General features: G+C 35.0%; 1 long non-coding RNA gene across 22 annotated transcripts; it reads left to right on the plus strand.

Annotated features, from left to right (window-relative positions):
* Positions 1-3710: 3710 nt before the first annotated feature.
* On the plus strand, positions 3711-8011 carry LOC113287696. Of its 22 annotated transcripts, none has more exons than XR_003330246.1 (8): positions 3711-3968; positions 4078-4178; positions 4548-6345; positions 6447-6566; positions 6719-6837; positions 7021-7272; positions 7444-7588; positions 7671-8011. It is a non-coding gene; the product is annotated as an uncharacterized LOC113287696 (long non-coding RNA). The 22 variants fall into 22 exon arrangements; XR_003330249.1 differs by having other exon boundaries at positions 7112-7272; XR_003330253.1 differs by having other exon boundaries at positions 4548-5110; positions 5770-5815; positions 6123-6345; positions 6447-7272.
* The last annotated feature ends 2284 nt before the right edge of the window (positions 8012-10295 follow it).

Genomic DNA, 10295 nt, shown 5'->3' on the forward strand with positions numbered 1-10295 from the left:
TAAATCTGATTATAGTCGGATCCCTTTACAGCCGAAACAAGTATTGTGCACACTAAAGATTATGAACCCAAAGAGTCTTCTTATCTTCAAATCTTCGTTGATCTTCAATAAATACCTGCACACAATCAACTTGAATCTCTTATGATTAATCCACACAGAACGGAGTCTGTTAATGTCGGATTATCACAAGACGTCTTTAGATCTACAAACAGTCTAAAGATCCCCGTCGAAACTTTGATCTAGTTTGAGTGAATCTTATATCAGAAGAGAAGATTCTCAAGCATAAACAAACTAGGTGCAATCAAAGTTCAACCACCGTTAGTCAATCAAATCAATCAAAAACTAATGATAAACCGCAATTATTTAGTTTCCCACCAATGGTACTAATAGAGCTTCCCAATCCCAAAGAAATCTTTAAACATAAGGGACTAGTTGATTAGCAGACAATGGAGGAGCAGCTGAGTACGGTAACCAGTTAGACGACCAGATCCTAGTTGATCTTCCATTATTTAATTAGGGTACTTTCTTCACCGAATAGGTGACTCCACAAGTAACAACACAACTGGGGTAGTTTTGCTGTCTCTGAGGATTACTTTGCTAGAATTGCAAACTTCAGTATTTATAGACAAGGAAGTTTGGACACCAAGGAATTTCCAAAATCAAATATTCTCAAAGGTAATGCAATAAACACAAAATCGGTTTTCATAATTCATGTAAATGCTTTGTCCAAATATTGACCGAAATTCCCATAGAAAAATCTATAATCAGTAAATGCACATTACTAATTATTATTTTCTAAAGATATGTATTTAATTGCTGGAAATTAAATGGGAAATGCTATTCAGAGCACTAAAACAGCACTCTACTTACAGCTCAAAGCATCTCAACCATACATCTCTCAAATGAATAACCTTTTTATACAAAGATGTGTCCTGGCTGAATTGTTTTGAACCAGTGTCCTTGTGACACCTATCACTGAGTGGTTAATAGAGCTCTAAGTGGAGTGCTGAATAGCATTTCCGAAATTAAATACCATATAAAAACCAGGAAACCTTATATTAAAAGATTCTCAATTTATTTCGATTCTAGGATTCTCCTTAGCTATCAAGGAATATCTTTAAACAATTAATGATAAGAGTTACAACTCGTGTTCAAAGAATGACGACATCCTTACTTTTTAAGTCCTTTTTCATACTTACAATCTTGGAAACGATTTGCATCTGATTCCCAAGAACCATGTGATTGATTATCCTGTCAAATCACCAAACATGGGTATCACGGTTCTATCAAAACAAGTTTCGGTTCTATCTCCATGTGAGTACTGTGCATAGTCACACTAATTACCAAAACTCGGTTGACTAGGTACTAGGATCGGTTCCCCACATACTTATGGTAACTACCTGTAATTTGGTGCACATGTGCATAGGATCGCTTCCCCTCACTTCTAAGAACTTGTTGCACATGTTCATAGGATCGGTTACCCTCACACTAATAACTTGTGGCACCTCTTACAAGGATCGATTACCCTCTCGCAAATTTACCTGCACCTCTTACCCTTTCACTAGATAAAAGTTGTTATTTACAAGGTATCGACCATACCATCTTGAGTGATTACTTTAGATCGGTTTTACTAATAAAAGTTATACCAATAACTTAAGTCAGGCATCCCTGAATAGTTTTATCAAGCACATAAACAAGTTTATGATAGGTTATACACATCACGCATATTGGTAGTTCAAAATAGATTTGCAATGAATAACATTACCAATAAGCCTAGCGATTTCCATTTCGATCCACAAACGAGTTTGTAAACTTACTTCCTTTAAACTAATGTAAAAACATTGTTTCCTATGATGAAAACTTCACTCACACCCATACATAATCACAATATTATTTAAACGATTATGTTGATGTCTTATAAACAAAGTTTAATGGTTAAGCAATAAACCTCGTATTGTATTCTTTAATACTATGTCTAGCTAGAGTTTCATACACAGCTTCGAAGTTTCGTTTTCAATATGCACGAATTGAAAGATATGTTAGGGAATGAAACAGTACAAGTCAAATATTACTAACCTTAAGAGGAAGGATGATTGTTGTTGTTGTATCTCTATACTTCTTCACATCTTCAAGTCTCCATGTAATACTTGTAAGTCTCAAACCCTAATACTTTCAAGCTAACCTATACGAAGTTGACTCTAGTAAATAATCAAGCGACTCTTTAAATAAGTTTTGATTCACTAAAATATGACAACCAAACTTGACATACCAACGCTTGGTGGGTTCAACCGAGCGATGCTCCAACAATCTCCTCTTTTGTCAATTTTAGTGACAAAACTCTTACATCATATGGATAAACAAATTACAAGAATTCATTATACACATACGCTTGATTCCAAGTTCAACGACACATAACTTGCATTAGATTCAATCTTCAAATGCCGATGCTGACACCATAATAACAAAGCTAATACTCCCCCTGTTAGAGCATTTCTCGGTTGAACTCGCATGCGTTTCTATCTCAATCATGTTTGTCAATGTTAGTGATCAAAATTATAAGTCTTGATTTCTAGTCTACGATAGGTAAGTCTCGGACTAGGATAGAAAGTGTAGTTGAGCTCAAGAACTCCATCGAGAATCATCATACAAGACGAAGAACTACTCAAGGAACTGGTGGAACTTCATCGACAAAAAGCTATGTGGAGACTTGAACTTATCTATCACTCAAAAGTCTATCTACTTTATCTCTTACTTTGAGACAAAATTCATTTTGCTATATATACTTTTATTATACACATTTGCTATTTCGATCCGAGTATATCTCGCCTATCTATTTCTCGAAATATGTGTTGGTAAGCTTTCGCTTCAACCAAGTTCATCTTTACCTAGTGGCGGAAGTCATGATATATTTCAATCACCTTGAAAATGGCTTTGACGAGAAATGGTTTGTGAATAACCACTATATAACGTCCTCTAAGAATGTTTCAATGATTGAAATGAGAGTTTAGATTATATAACCAATGGTGGATATAAGCATTATTGTGGAAACACATATATGTATAAGTTCTTATTCCTTGAACCAAAGTTTGCGAACTTTGTTGATCATGAGAACTGAAATAGTGGCGTGAGCTTAATTCTGAGAGTATTCAATCTGGACTAGGTCCCGGGGTTTTTATGCATTTGCGGTTTCCTCGTTAACAAAATTCTGGTGTCTGTGTTATTATTTCTATTTCCGCATTATATTGTTTATCTTTATGATTGAAATAATACAGGTTGTGCGTTAAGTTCAATCAATTAGAATATCCAACCTCTTGGTTGTTGATTTCAATTGATTGACACTTGGATATTGGTCTTTGGTACCATCCAAGTTATCTCTCTAAGTATTTGATAACAACTCGCAGATTTCTATTTGCTTGAGTATTGATCAAATTGAGAAATTGAGATAATCTAACTCGTTGATATACTTTTAATAGATTGAGTCTTGTTGATTCTCTTAAAAGTATATTAAATTTTGTCCATACAGATTTCTAAGCGAAATACTGGGTGGTGGTCTTACACTAGTGGAAAATGAGATTTTTGAGTCTGCCTGGGCCTTGAAAATACGTCTTCCGATGGGCTTTCTAAATTAACGGGCCTCAGTGGAAGTCGTTTTATATGGATTTATGTAACGTCTTCCAGGGTCAGAGTTTTCTATGGGAATAAATATCAAGAGAGTCAAGGCAACTATGCCTTGTTTCTCGAGCACCCTTATCTTCTGTCCATTTTCTCATTCCTCTGCTCTGCGCTCTTCTCATTTTATCGCCTGATGAACCATCAAAGAACAAACCCTAGACATCTACTGAAACCATTAAAGAAGAAAAATGGTTCTCTATCAGTGCTTCTCTATAAACCCTTTCATCTACAATCCAGTAAACCAAATCAATCTCTTCTCCTAACAGATCCATTCTAGGTCGTCTTCTTCTTTTAAGGTGAATGATAAGCGAACCCCTAATTTATTCTTCAACTTTCTCATAATACTTGGTTTATGATTGTCATAACCATCTAATATCTTCAATTTAACTTTTGAGGGTTTTGTAGTGAACAACTTATCTTCAATCGGTCGGGTGGTGATGTCAATTATGTTGATATTATTCGAGGTGATCCCGGTGGTTATGGCGTAATAGTTAGAATGATTAAAGGTATACACAGATGATTACTTCATCTGATTTCAATTTCTCCAATAAGGGTTTCTGTAAGGTTTAGATACATGGATCTGGGTTTTTTTAATTGATTTTAATTGTTTATAGTAGTCATTCAATTTTGGTATGGGTTTTTCATTTTTTGTCTCCTTTTCAGTTATTGATTTTATTTGAATGGTTAGGTTAGGATTTTGGGTAAAATAGCATGTTTGATGTGACAAAAATTATATCTAATTGCTTTCTTTTCCTGGATTTTTTTTTTATTTATAATTTTGGGTTGGGTTGTAAATCATGAGTTTAACATCTTTAGAACATATGAAGGAATATGGAAGTTTGATGCTTGATCTAATAAGAATTATGGATTTATAGGTTAAATCCAACTTTGGTTATGAGGTCAATTATCCTAATAGCGATCCCTGAAGAATAGATGATGATCAACATCTGTATGTATGATGATATCTGATTCAAAAATGAGAAGAATGCTAGCCCAGATTGACCTAAGATTCAACCCTGTGAAGCTTGTCTATTGAGAATATCTTCTATTGAAAAGCTTATAATTTTTCCTTCTGATCAGTTTCTCAAGTTGTACTGGGAATTTCATGGGGCACCTTATCTATGGGGAGTATTTAGAAAGACAATTGTTCATGTTTAATGCCTCCTCCATGTTCATGTAAGCCCCCGTGGTGACTCTAATGTTGGTATTTGTAGGTGCTTTCCTGGGAAGTGAAGAATGTTTACCAAGTGTTAAGATCTCAAGTGTTTGATATTCTTTTCTATTGCTCTCGTTGTTTTTGAAGTTTTCGTTTGTGTGAACTTTCTTATACGTTTTCCTTTTGATCTGTTATAGGTAACAGTTTCTGAGCTGAAATAGTGAAGAACTGAAGTAGTGATGATTAATCAACTTGCAGTTATAGAATCTTCTGTTGTGATGGGTAATTAAGGGAGGATAAGGCTCCTCGCATATATACTTTATGGCATGCTTGTTGTGTTTGTAGAAAATTTCCATTAACATTGGTCACTGTATACAAAAATTGCAGCTATTACATTCGCTTGCTATTTGAGGCGATTGTATTTGACCCTTACATTTGCGGTCACCTTGTTAACGTTACGTTCAATCTGACCGCGAATTTGAAATAAGTGAACTAAGTAGCCTTGATTATTCAGTTTAATTGTGTTTTGCAAGTTTTCTTTCATTGTACAAGAACCAATGGCTACATGATACATTGTGCCCACCTTTTGTGCTGTTCAGGGGATGCTTTTCACCTTTATATCAGTTCCTAATGTTTAGCGATTGAAAGAATTATTCATTTATTTGTACTTTCCATGTAATTTCTTATAAATTCACAACACTTTTGAGTTGAATTGCCGATCTGGGTGTTATATGGCTTATTATTTGGTATTTAATTGGGGGTTTTTGATCCCACGAATTTGAATACCACATTCCAGAAAGTGATGAAAGAGCACTACATGGAGAACTACAATACTTACTCTGTTCTAATACTTATTCAAAATAGCTAGTTGAATTGCCACTGGAATCCTTAATAGAACTACAATATGGAGTTTGAAAACCTGTGTTTTCGTGTATGTGTAGGTTCAGGTTGGGATAATATTTCTGATTAGTTTACATCCCCATCTTTGTAAGCTCTATGACCTTACGAAGATCTCTTTATATATGCTACTCTATATGCATTTATGTCTTGTTATATATACATTTTGTATACTTATACACATTGTGAAGTCCTAATAGCTTCTGTCATTGTGAAGTATTGTATGCAACCTTACTAATTGATATACAAGTGGCTAGTATAGGCAATATGTTATTGCCATCTCTTGACATGATTCTTACTCTGTTCTTTCCCCTTTTGTCTCTGTCTTAGTGTCTTGTGCTATTGTTTTTATTTAATATCTTACTGATATTGGTTTTCTGATGGTTCTGATCCTTAGGCTATGAAGTCTTATTTCTGTCTACAAATTTCTGATGGTTCAATCCATCAATTAGAATAAGAGGTTGCTATGTTCATCCCAATTGCAGAGAAGTGCTACAAAATAGCAAGGGTCAACTAAGAACTACGCTATTTCACTTCATGAGGAAATACAACTATATTAATTATTAAGCTTAATAATCGATTATTGTCGTTTCTATCAAATACCTGGTCGTTCTAATAAGGTTTAACCTCTCTTCTATAACATTTTGAATTGGATGCCTTTGTTTGTTTGTTAGCGTTCATTATAGTGGCGAGTCTGGATAATAATGAGTTAGTATTTCAGGTACTTGATCTTAGATCGCTGACGTTGTCGAGACTGAAACTACAAATTCATCAAGTATCTGATCAGCTAGTTGACAACAACGCTCAGGAAGCTTTACCTGCTATAGCGGGTTATAGTCTGGTAAGAATTTTAACACTTCTACAGTCTGGTAAGCATTTTAACACTTCTATGGAAGATGTGTTGCTTCCCTAAGATCCATAGTTCTGTTGGTTTTGCATCTAATAATTTAACCGTTGCTCCTTAATTCTGTAATGCCTTTGCAAATCAAGTAGGGAAGTAGCCTTCTTCTTATAGGTGGACAGTCAAAAGAGTTATCGGATGTCATAATTGGCAGCAGTGTCTCACTATACCTACCTCACTTGCATATTATCAGACTAGTGCATTGCCGAAAGTAAGATTCTTACTTCCATTTCCTCAATTTTGCTAGAGGTTCTTTCCCGTTCCCTTTCCTGAACATCCATGTTTTCCCTACATATTTGCTAATTTGAGTTTATGACCAACTCTGCATCCATCTATTACCATTTCTAATTGCGCCGCTCATCATTGCATTAACGTTAAATCAAACGCACTCCAGGTTCGTCTGGTGTAAGCTACCATATTTCTTATGTTCTCCTCTTACGAAGTTTTAGAAAGTTTGGGCTAAGAAGTTGGTGCTGCAAAAGCAGGAACCCTGGTGTTTAAATGCAATTGTTTGCCTGAAGTTGACCTTACTGGTTGCGAAGCTCTGATGAATTCTATTTGTGAAGTTTTTAGTGATGAGGGTGGTTGCCCGGTGCTCAAGTCACTGGCCCTCTAGACCTCTACAACTGCGAGGTTTGTGAACTAGGTTGGTTTTTTGGTACTTGCTGAACATGAATTCAGCAGTACATCCCTAGTTTTATTTCTTCGTGTGTCTTTGTTTGAATAAAGTGTACTATCTGATATCTCTTTATGCAATTGTTGTTGTCCATTTTGGATCTACTGACAGACCAGATTTTTGTTTTGTTTGCTGTTGTAGGTTGGTATTCGGTCTCATAACTTACGTATATGCCCTAAATTCGAGGAACCTGACACTGTGATGCTAGAATTGAAGGGATGTGGTGTTCTATTCGAAGCATCAATCGTTGTCCTCGTCTGATAGCGTTAGATTCTTCTTTTTGTGGGTAATGCTCTTTATTTTCTCTTCATTTCCTTTTGTTCTTTCATTAAGGTTTTGTGCTCAATCTAATAACTGTAATTCAGCAGCAAAACCTAAAAGATGACTACTGCCACAAGTGCTACATGGCCTTTATGATTTTGATGTCCTGCCGAACTTTCTCGTTGATGGCCTGTCTTTAGTGAATGAAGGCATAAATGGTGAAGTCTTGTTGACCCCTTCTGCAGTGTCTTCAGTAAACGAAGGCATAGATGCTGAAGTTTTGCCTTCAACTTTTTGTTGAAGTTTTTCGGTAGCTAAGCTTGTAATAAAAACATAAACTTAAGACAGGAACTTGTATTTTAGATAGTCGATGATGTAAACTGTTAGCACTTTTTAGTACAAATTCAGTTTTAAAGTTGCCATCAATTTAAGTTTTTGATTAATACAATTTTGAAGTTAATATTACTTCAAACGTGATTCAGCTTTTAGATTCAGCTGAATCAGCTTTTGGTTCAGGATTCAGCTGAATGAATTCCATTTTTTTTTACAAAACTAGTGACAAAACCCCTAGGTGAACAAACTAGTGATAAGAAAAAACCGGTCATATTATTTCTACCAAATAAAATCCGTTTCAAATAAAATTGGGACAAAAACCCCAAGCCAAATAATAATGTGTAAATTTAGTTTTGGTTACTTTAAAAAAAGACAAACATGCCCTTGATCTTTTCTTCTTCTTCTCTGATTTCTTTTTTCTTCTTTCTTCCGTCTCCTTCTCCCACCACCATCATCACCAGCAGCAACAAATCTCCACGAACACCAGCAGCAATACCTCCGTCACCACAAACAGCAACACCTACGTCACCACCAGCATCAATTTCGTCTTCAAAATTTGGTTTTCTTCTCCGTAATAGTTGAGAAAGAGGGTTAAATCTGGATCGTGGTTCTTAAAAAGGGGTTAGTGCATCAAACCTCTTTAATTCTTCATTGTAATTCGTATCTCTGTAGTTTAATTTTGCTTTGATTGAGATTGATGTTGTTGAATCGATTACTGAAATCAGAATTCACAGAAAAAGGTAAATCGGAGGTCAAATTTAGGGTTTCTGTTTTGATTGATTCTTTTTTATTAAATCTCAATGGTTTGTTAGAATTAAAGTGGGTTTGTTCTGATTTGAAGTAGAGATGGTAGTATGAAGTTTAATTTTGATTTCGTAGAGAATTATGGTTTATAATCTTCCCTAAATTAAGAAACTAGGGTTCTTCTTTGATATTGATCTATCTGCAAAATTTAGGGAGAGGGGTTTGATTAAGAAGGAGATGATTGAGAAAAGGATGTTGATGAATTTGAATCTCTGATGAGTTAAGAAGAGGGATCTGATTTTAAGTTGAAATAGTGGAAGAGATTGTTATGTTTCTTAACAAATTAGAAGATTTAGTTGCTGCTGCTGTTTGGTAAATGGGTTTTGGACCTAGAAAGATATTTACTGAGATGTAGTATATCAATTGATAGAGTTGTAGATATCCTTGAAACTGCAGTTGATAGTTGTGATTATTAGTTTAGGTTATGATGAGTTGCAGGGATTATGAAGCTACAAATATGATGAAGGTGATGGCTTGAGATGTTATGGAGTGAACTGATGATGAATTCTTTTAATGGAGATGAAATAGACATTTCAGTTGTTGATAGAAATGAAATAGACATTTCAGTTGTTGAGAATTTGATGTGTTTAGGTTAATTAACTTACAAAAGTTACGGGCACAGACTTGGAAGTTTGTGTTGGTGAAATGAAAATATGTGGAAAATGATGAAACCAGTTTCGGTTTCATCTAGTTTTGGTGAAACCAATTTTGGTTTCCATCATCTTTAATTTGTATTGTTCTTTTGAAGTAATTGGATTCATTATACTATGACGTTGTTCAATTTTGAAATAGAAATTGGTGACTGGTGTTTTCATCATTTGTTTTGAAGTTCTAAGGGAATCTGATTTACTGAGTTTGGGGTTTGTGTTTTCAATTGTATTGGATTTTTGAGGGAATTTGATTTCTGAGTTGGGTTTATGTTTTCATTCTCAATTTGTGTGTTTTACTTTTTTAGGTTGATGACGTTTTGGAGTTAAAATGTTTATAAGAAAACCACCACTTCCTAGAATGCTGCTAAACAATGTCTCATGCATGAGAAATGCCCAACTAATTCTTCGAAACATTAATGCATCAGTCCGTGACGGAGGTGCACTCGTGTTAACAGGAGCAAATGGTGCAGGAAAATCCACTTTCTTAAGAATGTTAGGTTGTTTCTCAAATCCTTCAGCTGGAGAGATCCTACGGAACGGTCACGACATTACAAAGGCAGAAGTTTCTATTCGGGTATAGGCAACTCATTTACCTATCCAGATTGAGGATGCGATGATATTGAGGTTGCCATAGAGGTTTCCGAGAAGGAAAACCATGGTGGATTTGCTTGATCGATCGTGGAGATGTATGGAGAGGGTTATCTGGTGGTTTAGTTTTTGTTGCAGAGGAAGTGGGATTTTATCCCTTCAGGTAATACATGTAACTTGATCATAATTTAACCACTTTCTAATAAGAAATTTGTTGTTTAAGTCTGTACATATTATTGTGGATTGAATTGCTAGATACTAATCTATGAATTTCAGAAAATAATAGTAGTTAGGCATAAATTTTGAACTTCTCCTTGCCAAAGACGCTTTATACTTAATAAACAATTCCTGTATATG

Source organism: Papaver somniferum, chromosome 6, assembly GCF_003573695.1.
Source record: "Papaver somniferum cultivar HN1 chromosome 6, ASM357369v1, whole genome shotgun sequence".
In the NCBI taxonomy this organism is placed as follows: domain Eukaryota; kingdom Viridiplantae; phylum Streptophyta; class Magnoliopsida; order Ranunculales; family Papaveraceae; genus Papaver; species Papaver somniferum.